Source organism: Bicyclus anynana, chromosome Z (genome assembly GCF_947172395.1).
Source record: "Bicyclus anynana chromosome Z, ilBicAnyn1.1, whole genome shotgun sequence".
Classification (NCBI taxonomy): domain Eukaryota; kingdom Metazoa; phylum Arthropoda; class Insecta; order Lepidoptera; family Nymphalidae; genus Bicyclus; species Bicyclus anynana.
The window spans coordinates 4,550,012-4,562,815 of NC_069110.1; the positions used below are offsets into that span (position 1 = coordinate 4,550,012).

At 34.9% G+C, this 12,804-nt stretch overlaps 1 protein-coding gene across 6 annotated transcripts in view; it reads left to right on the forward strand.

The window, feature by feature from the left end:
* LOC112042894 (basement membrane-specific heparan sulfate proteoglycan core protein) overlaps positions 1-12,804 on the forward strand; it is a 202,891-nt gene that overhangs the window by 93,201 nt on the left and 96,886 nt on the right. Inside the window, exon 1 of one of the 6 annotated variants that reach the window (XM_052890526.1) lies at positions 1,585-1,684. The exons of the other annotated variants lie outside the window; for them this stretch is intronic. The gene's annotated coding sequence lies outside the window, so the exon portion shown is untranslated. Of the gene's footprint in view, positions 1-1,584; positions 1,685-12,804 lie in introns of those variants that run through there. 6 annotated transcript variants of the gene reach the window in all.

Here is a 12,804-nt window from a genome sequence, read left to right on the forward strand (position 1 = left end):
GACTCGAGCTCAGCAGTGAGCCGAGCATGGGCTGATAATGAAATGATGAGGCCTATGTCCTGCCGTGGACGTCCACCACATACTGCATGTTACACTTTATTTATTAATATATTTTTCATATAAACAATATACCAACCAAAAGCAGGTGGAAAAGAGCCCAGTTGCGGCGTTTTACAGAATTTACAAAAGATCTGTTAAAGCTTTGTGATATATTTTCATTAACAAAAAATGTAGGGCATTGTTTAATTATTATCTTGCGCTCGGCCAGTGTCATTGTTTTCTGGAGTCATGCATAATATAAACTTTGTACAACTTGCAATTTCGCTTCGTGTTTATAAAAGTTCATATGTAGAGTTTACCTTTCAGAGGCGCTCTACGTCATCTTATACCTACTATGGTTTTTCAATAAAATTCACACATTTAGAACCCTTATTCCCTATTCTTGTATAAAATTCATGTCAACATTTGTTATCTCCGAAACGGCTTGACCAATTTTGATGAAATTGTGTATGGATATTCGATAGGTCTGAGAATAGGTTGTTCTATTTTTCATCTAGTTAACTTTTCCCCCTATTTTTTATACCTCTAAGTGAAATTACTCGTGAAATTGGGCGAAACGTTGGCCCGATGCGGATTGGCAGATTTTACATGGTTTCCTTACGATGTTTTTCCTTCAACGTTTGAGACACGTGATATTTAATTTCTTCAAATGTACATAACTGAAAAGTTGGAGGTGCATGCCCCGGACTGGATTCGAACCTACGCCCTCTGAAGTCGGAGGCAGAGGTCATATCCTCTGGGCTATCATGAATCTCTAAAGTTTCTACGCGAAAGCCCCGGGCGTCCGCTAGTTAAGTATATTTTTTAGTTTTCAATAGTTTAATGGTAAAGGAGCCGGACTCATCACCGAGAGGTAATGGTTCGATTCCCGCCAGCTGTAGGTAGGTAATATTGTCGTACCCACTCCTAACACTGACTTTTTCGACTAGTTGGAATGGAAAATATTGATCATACTAAAAAATATATGGCAAATATTTAAAAAAAATGACAAATCTAGCTTCACTGATAAAGAAATCCGCCTCTGCTTTTTCCTCATTGGTCAGTAGTTAATCTGTTAGATTTAGGAGCCATAGTTGAAGTCTTGAATCGAGTTGTAAACTATTGAGCTTTCATTCTTTTATGAAATTTTTAATAAACAGGATTGGAAAGTTGGTGGTGTTACACCCCCTTTAGAGTAAATTTACTGACAATTCCGGTCAGTAGTGATTGTTAAAAAAATTAAACAATTATCGTACCCACTGCCGTTAGAGAAACGTTAGCGTTAGATCAGCGAGTTTTATATCCCATCCTTTAAAAAATTAAGCCTGACCTTATAATTGGCAGTTCAAGCTGATAATAGACGCTTAGAGAAATTTCAATATTTTGAAGCAAAATTCTCTCTATAGTCAAGTTCCGGTGGTTATTAATGCCTACAAAATTATAAAGCCTGTAATCTGATTCCCGTAGGCAGGACAGGTTAACTCGCCTACGCGATCCGTGCTGCGTGCAATCGTCGCTCAGTGCTGGGCGATGCACATACAACGGTGAACGGAGCCTTTGACTATCGCGTGGAGTCAGTCCCTCTCAGTACGGGCGACCGTTCGCACGCTCCGACTACCCGCGGTTACTTACGACATCGACACCAGTAAGTTTTGTGACAGATTCCCATCGTATTCTCCAAACTCCACACGCAATAGACCCACCGAACAAATGATGGCTTCGTATACTGCGCCGATGAGCAGCCTTAACGAGAGGAAACTTTCAAACATTTCCTTAGTTACATTAACGGTTTAGAACTTAAAATTGGCATTTAGCCGATTTGTACTGAAATGTTGCACTGGAAAATCTTTCGCAAACTACTTTTTTGAAGGCTAATTTGTACCATTCCAGTTTTCCGTGCTCTACGAATTTCGAGCGACTTTTATATTATTTTTTTTTTTGCGTCGATCCGAAACATTGCGATCGTTTGATTAGTGTTTGATTTCTAAACGTTCAATTATTATCCTAGACGCGAAAATTGATATTCAAAATTTTCGCGCGTAATCCTTTATCTACATGCACACAGCGGCATCGATTTTACGTCATTCACCGATTATTATACAGAAAATTTGTGTACATATTGTAAAAAGCATTACTTAACTTATAAAAACAAAATATTATAATATTTTTTTAGCATACAGTATCTAAAATATCACTTCTTTTAAAAGCTTTTAATAAATAAATGGTTAAATATTACAATGTCTTCAAATATTTCATTAAACAATTCCATTTCTTGTGAGAATCTACTTGAATGAGTGTTGACATTAGAAATAGTTTTGCTCTTTGAACTACTCGCAGATTCACCACCTTCTGTTTAAAATATAGGTGACGGTTTTAGGCATAATTCTAATTTTTATTTTTTTTAATTATAAAGTATCATAGTTTAGTAGCAACAATTCAAGCTTCATTGATACATTTGTCAGGATAGGCACAGTGATAGAGATATGTTATTATTAACAAATATGGAAGTACTAGCGCATTAAATTATAAACTAAAAAGTGTTATAAAATACTATTACATAAGTTTTAGACCCTAATAAGATTGGTTGTAATAGTAAAATCAAAAAGCATTAATAACCTAAAATTATTAGTGGTTGGTGATTATTTAAATCAATCGGTAAGTGATCTCTGTTCATCATGACCATTTAAATTCGTATGATCTATCGTTTAAATCTGATAATCCTACTAATATTATAAACGCGAAAGTTTGTATGGATGTTTGTTACTCTTTAGTGCCGCAACTACTGAACCGATTTGGCTGAAGTTTAAAACTAAAATAGATAATACCGTGGATTAACATATTATAGACAACTAGTAAAAATCCATGATTCCCGCAGGATTTGTGAGATCCACAGGATTTTTTAAAAATAGGCTCAAGATGAATAGTTGTTACTTAGTATACCTATGGGTTTGCACTCATATGCCCCCAATCTTCATTGCAAGATGCCCTATGTCACTTTCTTTTAGAAGAGTGTAAGTAATTTTTATTTCGGGCAATTGGGATTGTGTATTGGCCCAAATTTATTTGGTGGTAATTTAGGCTATTTGATCGTAGCTTACTTATTAAACCTATATTATCCTACTAAAATTATAAACGCGAAAGTTTGTATAGATATTTGGATGTATGTTTGTCTGGATGTTTGCTACTCTTTAACGCCGCTATTACTAAAGGGATTTGGTTGAAATTTGGAATGGAAATGGATTTTACTCTGGATTAACACATAGGCTACTTTTTGTCCCGGAAAAAACCATGATTCCCGAGGGATTTGTGAAAAACTAAATTCCACGCGGACAAAGTCGCGGGCGTCCGCTAGTTCGTTAATAAAGTTTAATAATTAAATGTAACTTACTTCAATTGATTCAAGATTTTTTTATTGCCATCCGGAATCTGTTTTGAGCATTATTACCCGTCGGTCACGATCATTAATAATATTTTAAAACATTATCTATATTCTATAATATACGTGTATGTATACACTATGTCATCATTATCATTATCAACCCATTATCGGCTCAGTGCTGAGCTCGAGTCTCCTCTCAGAATGAGCGGGGTTAGGCCAATAGTCCACCACGCTGGCTCAATGCGGATTGATAAACTATTTAATAAATAGCACGCAGAGAATTAAGAATATTCTCTGGTATGCAGGTTACCTCACGATGTTTTTCCTTCACCGTCTGAGATACGTGATATATATCATTATGTATTTCGGTTTAAAGATATTTATTTCTCCAAAAAGAACATACTGTTCACTTAACTTAGAGTTAACATATCGTCATTTTTGCAGACAGCATGCATTATTGTAACAAAATTTTAATTACATTGTTTTTTCAATATTTTGTCCAAGTTTATTTGTTTGTAGGATTTAATCGAGGATGTAGGATTTAATCGATTTTGAATGAATGCTTTTATGTTGTTTAACTCCTTAATGGAGTTTGGCAGATTGTTATATAACTGAGCACCCTCACATAATATGTATGTATGTATTTACTACATATTACACTATACGAGTAAATGTTAACAACGTTGGTGGTACTTGGTAATATTTGTTTATATGTAGATATATTATCTGTTTCGGAATAAACATTAATATTAGGTGACCTGTAACTTTAAAATGATAGAGTACCCTTTATAAAGTTGCATAGCGTGTGCTCTTTTGACATCTTGTGCTATTATCAAAGCGGGTGATATGATTTGGGTGGTATTTATGTAATACCTACTTGTATTGTTTTATATTATCTACTTGTTTACTTTATTTATTATGATTATCTTATCTCACAAAATGTTGTTAAAATTTGCCTAGTTTAATAATCTATGCTTTTGAAATAATGACGAAAAATACGTTTTAACGTGCTAAACTCTGCGAGTGAGATTGCAAAGCCTTTTTGTTTTTACCTTAATATCCGAATATATACCTAATAGTAATACGTTTTATACTGGTAGATCAAAGATTTCTTGAAACAACATGCGTGCAACTACGAACTAAAGAGACGTCAGAATAAATCTCAAAAAGTTTAATTTAACTTTTACGTTTATCAACTTAGACATTCAGACTTGCAAATCTATTAATTGTATCTATTACACATCTTACAATGAATTAAAAAAAGTGGATATGATCTCTGCCTCCGATTCCGGAGGGTATTGGTTCGAATCCGGTCGGGGGCATGCACCTCCAACTTTTCAGTTGTGTGCATTTTAAGAAATTATTTATCACGTATCACAAACCTGCATAATGTTCTTAATTCTCTGCGTGTGTCAAGTCTGCTAATCCGCATAAGGTCAGCGTGGTGGACTATTGGCCTAATCCCTCTCATTCACAGAGGAGACTTGAGCTCAGCAGTCAGCCGAATATGGGTTGATAACGAACGAATAGCATTTAAACATACGTTTCATACATCACGCTACACAAAACAATTACCCAGTAGGATAGGAGCTTTTAGCCGTTGAAAGATTGTTAGAAGAACAAGATTCACAGACAAGATTCACAGACAAGACAGAGAATTGCTCAAGTGTTCTTTAGATATTGGTAGATTGCATACAATTACATTACACCTTAGGGTATTTATTTTATGTTATCTAATAAGTTGTAAGTCTTACCTACTGCCGTCCCTTTTCAAACTGCTTGTTAATATTTTCTTTAGTATTACTATAAAGCGCTCCGAAGTTAATAAAGACTAGCCGACATCTCGCGGTTTCACCCGCTTTCCCGTGTACGTGTATGCCTATGACACTCACAAATAACGTGGCTTTCTATTAGTAAAACAATTTTCAAAATTGGATCAATAAATCCAGAGATTACCTCCTACAATAACACAAAATTTACCTATTCATAATATTGGTATAGGAGAATAAAGGCGCCGATCATAAACATCGTACCCGATATTAATAATATGTAATAATTATTTTCAATTTACCAAAATACGAGTAGAATTCGTATTTTAAATATAATTCGGATGTTGTTGTGTTAATAAGATTATTGAAATTAATATTTAATGTCGGATTTGTTTTAAAATTCATTACAATCTACTATACCTACAGTACTATAACTATATATTTAATATAAGAGATGCGAGTATAATCAAACAATAAAAAACAATCTTATAATATAAATGCGAAAGGTTAATCACTCATCATGAAATTTTAAAAACCGTGTGATCTACAAAGTTAAATTTGGCAGGGAGGTAGTTTATAGTTAGTAGACATCCTATATGAACGGATTTTGTGGTAAAGCCAAATAAAGGAGTCCGCTAGTACCTATTGTATAAAAATATGATTTTTTTTGCATTTCCTACTGGAGTGCGGCTGTTTAACCTTATATGCATCGCCACTATGAGTTTTGTATATAAAAATAAATAATTACAAAATTAAAATTAATGTATATAAAAAAAAAACGCTTATCTTACTGTAGATATACTACGTTCCTTGGAAATTATAATAAAACAAACTTTTAAGTTTAAATCCAAAAAAATATTATGATTTTTTGTTGCCTTTAATGCACGCCATTGACGATCAATTATTCTCACGTTTCTGCAGCACCCACGAATATAACTGATCGTGTATTGGTCACTGCGTGCATGACGGCTCGATTTATGAAACGTAGTCGCTGCCGTTTGCGCTGCAGAAACGTGAGAATAATTGACCGTCAATGGCTGACTTTATTTTACATTTATTGAAATCTGAACAAAGAACAGGCCAACTGATACAATCCCAAACGTGACTTACAAAAGAGGACTTAGAATGTATCCATATTGTTATTATAACGATACCATTTGTTTTAGATTATCTTATAAATATGCATATCGTTTTTAATCATAACAAAGTTCCAAGTTACTTTCGACTATTGTGATGCTAACTAGTGGTCAATAGATATACTAAAATATAGATATACTACAAAGAAAAACTTAAAAAGTTTCTAATACAATAATGTTACTACCCCATAGAAGTGTTGATACTAAAAAAAAATAGCTGTAATTATATTTATTTTAAACTTAATGTCATTTAATTTTAACTCATATAATTTTAATATTATTAATTAAACATTTGTGTACCTATTAATGGTTAAGCATTGTTACCTAATACCCTACTAACTACCTATTTAAAAAAATGCATTCTACTTTTAAGCAATAAAGCTCTCATCATCATCATCATCATCAGATTTAGTTCTAGAATTCGGTAAATTGTTCGGATGATTCTTAACTTAATTAGGTATATAATTTAATTTCCGTTTTCCATTGGTGAGATTCCTTCCGAACCTCCTCGTCGTTGGGAGGCAAATATTTGTTTCCTACTGATTTGAGTCCTACCGTTAAAAAAAATCTAAATCTTTACTTAACCTGCATTCTTTGTATAAGGTCAGTGCTCTCACACACATCCCGTAGCAAGAAACTGAATATAATGAGGGATCTTGTTACGAGTATATTTTTTAATAACAAAGAGCCCTTTTCTAGTGAGATATTAGAGTTTGATAGCAGTAACTGAACAACTGTCTCATTGAGTTAGCTTACGTGGATCTTTACGGATACTTTGGATCATGTATCTTGGGTTCGAGTCCTAGGTCAGGCCTTTTTTTCTTTTGCTTTGGGATTTTATTAATTCCAAGAAATCCGAAGTAGTAGCCCGGAGTAGCGCTTTATCTTCTCTAAGAAATAGACATTCAAACATACATAATTATTTACTATATTTTATAAGTTACACCATAACATCCTCTTCCTTCCAATGAAAGTCCCATTAAAATCGGTTCGACCGTTCCAAAGCCCGGCAAACAAAAAAAAGCTTGATTATGTTTTTCAAGTGCTTAAAGCTGTTTTAACAAAAAAAATTGTAAATATAAAACAAAATTCATGCTTTACTTTCAAAACGTCAGGTAATATAATATTAAAATAATGGTGATAATAATAAGTCTAAAACTTAAAATTAAAGTTACTAGGGTTCTAAATGCGCATTAGACTAAGAAGAACCCGCAACAAACTCAGCCAGGTCTTTTAATTTTTTTGTTTGATTGATAATAATTATTAACTGTTGCGGTGAAAGGAAGTATTAGTTATAAGTAAAAAAGATTAAATTTTCTTTAAAGAAAGTCATCATCAACCCGTATTCGGCTCACTGCTGAGCTCGAGTCTCCTCTTAGAATGAGAGGGGTTAGGCAACAGTCCACCACGTTGGCCCAATGTGGATTCGCAGACTTTACATACGCAGAGAATTAAGAAAATTCTCTGGTATGCAGGTTTCCTCACGATGTTTTCCTTCACCGTTTAAGACACGTGACATTTAATTTCTTAAAATGCACACAACTGAAAAGTTGAAGATGCATGCCCCGGACTGACACCCAAACCCTCCATAATCGGAGGCAGATGTCATATCCACTGGGCTATCACGGCTTTTATTATAGAAAATAGCAAATAATATTTGGTTCAAATGAACGATGCTTCAAAGTTCAAGGTGTCATTTCTTATGTAGGACGTTTGAGGCAAGTCTGTATAGAAAATTCACATTAGTATGTAGGCAGTGTATGCAAAGTAGACCTGCATTATGCACCCTACCGTTTTATTAGCAAACAACCTGCCTACCGCGGTTTTGCTTACTCGCTAGATTTGCATGGAAGTAGGATGTTATCGTGGATCCGCTTGGTCAACTAACAGAGGCTATTACTATGTCATACAAACTTGGACTAATTACGTAAGGACCTGCCTCGCTAGACGTTACTTGTCTGTATGTGATCAACGATCTAATGCTATTATAAAAACTGTCTCTATAGTATTGATGTTTCTTAGTTGTAAACGTCGGTTAAAGAGCTTTGAAAAATACCTTGTAGTTAGCAAGGGTGTAAAAAATGGTCAAAAATTTCCAGTTTAGAAAAATATACAGGGTGTCCCGTAAATATTACGACATTCTTTACAAGGCGATAGTTGACCTAGTTGGCGTACTAAAATAACGCAATATAAGTTAGCCGAAGTTTTACGGTTTTTAAGTTATATTGATTTTTGTACAAAATAAAGAAATCCCTACCTTCAGTACAGTTTAGTCGTACAATGTGCTGAAAAATTACTTAAACGTTAATTTAAACTTTGTAATTATTGTTTCAAGTATTTTTTCAAAAACGTGACTAATTTTTTTTATGTTTAACGTAAAATTTAGAAGCCTCAATAGCTCAACGGTAAGAGCGGTTGGACTCATCACCGAGGTGTTCGATCCCCGCCCCGTTGGTCTATTATCGTACCCACTCCTAGCACATTCATTCCGGACTAGTTGGAGGGGAATGTGAATATTGGACATATTATAAAAAATATGGCAAATATTCTTTTTTTTTTTTAATATTAGTACATTATTTTCAAACACTTCGTTACAATTACTATTTTTGTTCCGAAAGGGGTTGATTACGTAAAACTCGTTACTTATTAAAATTTGTTCCTGTCAATTAAACAACAAAAGAATTTACATTTAATCTTAAGGTAAGCAGTTGAAATGATAAAAACTCCCTAGGGCTATATATTATCTCCGTATTCCTACAGGAACGGGAACCACGCGGATGAAACCGCGCGGCATCAGCTAGTTTATTATATGTGTTAATATTAACATCCATGGTTCGAGCGGGATTTGTGAATAGCTGAACGCGGACAAAATCTAAGGTTTAAAATTTAATAGGCTTTTCCTATTTTAAAAAAAATAATGATTCTATAAACGCATTGATTTTACAACTTTTGCGCTCTACAGTACTTTTTCGAATAACAGCCTGCGTTAGCCAGACATACTTCGTTTTAAAAAGCCTGAAAGTGTATGAAAGTGTAAAATGAGCCTATGGAGCATAGGCCACAGGTGTGTACTAGTCGTCATCAACCCATATTCGGCTCACTGCTGAGCTCGAGTCTCCTCTCAGAATGAGAGGGGTAAGGCCAATAGTCCACCACGCTGGCCCAATGCGAATTGGCAGACTTCACACACGCAGAGAATTAAGAAAATTCTCTGGTATGCAGGTTTCCTCACGATGTTTTCCTTCACCGATTGAGACACGTGATATTTAATTTCTTAAAATGCACACAACTGAAAAGTTGGAGGTGCATGCCCCGGACCGGATTCGAACCCACACCCTCCGGAATTGGAGGCAGAGGTCATATCTACTGTGCTATCACGGCTCACAAACACGGTGTACTAGCATGGTAGCTAATTATGGTATTTGGATTGTGGTGGCATTGATTGTCCCGGATCATGGCATGATACGCAACTAGTATTCGATAAATTTAAAATAAAGACAAGTACGTACATAAGGCATCTGTTGCAGTACTCTTCACCATCCTAACCACAGACCTAAATTAAGAACAGTTTCATTTTTACGATCAATACTCGTATATTTTGATCGGGTTGAGATTTCTAACTATTTTTATCAACGTCATAGGGGAATAGCAACGAACGTTCATAATATTTAAACCCAGTCTTTGATAATGTACATACAATACAGTTCTCAGCTGAAAATCAGCGCTGGGCATTGCTTTTCTGCGATGAACGGCTAATGCTAAGTTGTAAACTCTTTCTGTTTGGTGTCACAGACAGTCATTTAATATATTAGATAGAATGTACTGTTTGTGACACTAAAAATGATAAACTTATTTTTCTTCTTTCTTTCAATACATATATTAGCATACCTACATTTCATTCATAGTTATGTATTGATATTATTATATTAGCCGTGATAGCGCAGTGGAGTTCTGCTTCCAATTCCGGATGGCGTGGGTTCGAATCCAGTCCGGGAAATGCACCTCCAACTTTTCAGTTGTGTACATTTTATGAAATTAAATATCACGTGTCTCGAACGATGAAGCATAAACATCGTGAGGAAACCTACATTCTTAAGAATGTTCTTAATTCTCTGCGTGAATCTGCCACACCGAACCACAGCGTGGTGGACTATTGGCCTAACCCCTCTCATTATGAGAGGAGACTCGAGCTCAGCAGTGAGCCGAATATTGGTTGATAATGATGATGATGACGGTGATTGATATTATAATTACAGTCAGCACAGACCGACGGTACAGTCATATCATTATTGTCTGTGAAACGCGTTCCAACCAAGTAACGCTTGTATGTGTTGGCCCTTAATCGTATGGATAATATAAAAAATAATAAAACTCTTTTCGATTTAGACTGTGCATTTCAGATGGAAAACGTTTGTTTGAAAAACATATGTAAAATAAAATTACTGTTCTATTTAAAATAGCTCCGTTGAAGTTGCTTGAATATACAAATGTTAACTAGGTTTTGAAGGAAGTAAAATAATAGCTGTCTTGTCGTAGATGTAGTATATGTAGTCTACACAGGCGGTTTATTTATAAACTGTGTGCCTAGTGGGAGTTTTCAATATTCCCATACTGTTACTATCACGTTGACGTAAACGCAAATTTATATGGAATTGAAACAGTTGTGCAGTAGTGCCACTAGATGGCGCTGTTTCAATTCCTTAGAAATTCGCATTTACGTTACGTGACAGTAACAGTATCAAACTGCCACTAGGCCCTCGGTTGTTCAAATGTTACGAATGACATTGGCGTATCTAGGATTATTTCCTAGGGTGGGCTTACATATCAATGAACAGAGTCACTCAATATAAAAATTTCGTTAGCAATATTTGTGGTGAACGCAGACCTCTGAAACGGCTCGACTTATTTTTTTTTTTGTATCTATGGTAGGTATCAAAAAAGGTTTTAATATATTTTTCAAAATATTTATTACTTATAGTTTTTTCTTTATTATAAGTTGTAATTGTTACTATTTGATATTTTAAATGATATTTTCTGTAAAATTATTGGTATTTCGGCGTTCGTCACAGCATTTCAAATCGGTAGCCCAGTATCCTAGGGTGGGCACTGGACTATTCTAGGGTGGGCCCGGCCCACCCGGCTCACCCGTTATATACGCCTAAGGCGGATGAGCATTTCGGTGCACTTACACGAAAAAAAATTGTTGCAATTATTGCTTGGCAACGTGAATGGATCAATCAGGAGCAATAACTTTAGCAATCTGGATCATTTTCAATAAATTTCGGCAGTTGTACCTACTCGAATGCCGGAAATGGCCGAGTACATTTGAATGTTTGTTCTCAGCAAATACTGTTGAAATAATTTGATAGTTTATTAATGTACTAGCGGACGCCTTCGTTCGCGTGGAAATAAATGTAAACTTTAAACCACTATTTCAACACTTTTGAGGATGAATTAAAAAAAATTGAAGCACATTTTATTTCGTATTTTTTTTATGAATTATGTATAAAATTTTAAAACAGTAATTCTAAGTATGAAGGATTTTACATACAAACTTTCTCCCCTTCTATTTTTAGTTTAGGGCCAAAAAATAATTTTTGTTTTGCTCCATGGTCTCATTTACCATTATACCAAAATTTATCTAGATCTGTTCAGCCGTTTAGCCGTGAAAAGGTAACACACAGACAGACAGACTTACTTTCGCATTTATAATATTATTAAATATTGCCAAGTTGTTCTAAATTGAACCATTGAAATTCTTATGATGCAACTTTCGCAATGGTCTTTTTAAAATGAGATTCCCACAGCGTATATTTTCATTTTTATTAAAAAAACATTAATATATAGGTACTGAATGGTTAGAATTTTTTTTTTTTTTATTTTTTTATTCTATACAAGTTAGCCCTTGACCACAATCTCACCTGATGATAAGTGATGATGTAGTCTTAGATGGAAGCGGGCTAACTTGTTAGGAGGAGGGGATAAAAATCCATACCCCTTTCGGTTTCTACCGGAACGCTAAATCGCTTGGCGGTACGTTTTTACCGGTAGGGTGGTAACTAGCCACGGCCGAAGCCTCCCACCAGCCAAAAATTTGAAAACAGCTGTTATGCATATCAACTAAGATGGTATGGCATTAAAAATAACAATTTTTAGTTGTCTTGCAGTCAAGTGGAATCCTTCTGTGTTTATATATCCTTAAACATGCCATAGCTTGCATGGCTGAGCCGGCTAAATTCCTAGATAGTTTTCTGAATTGCACCGAGCTTGAACAAATAGCGGAACTTTACAATCAAAGTAGCCAATGCATCACCTTTGAAATGCCTGGTTGGTCCATTGGTTAGCCTGTGTGTTTTGTATTACGAGGTCCTGGGATCGATACCTGGATCAGACTATTGAGCTAATCTCATTCTTCTAAAAAATCATCAGTTAAAAAGTTTTAGCTCGGATTTTGGGTAGTTGATGGCGCTACACCTACGTG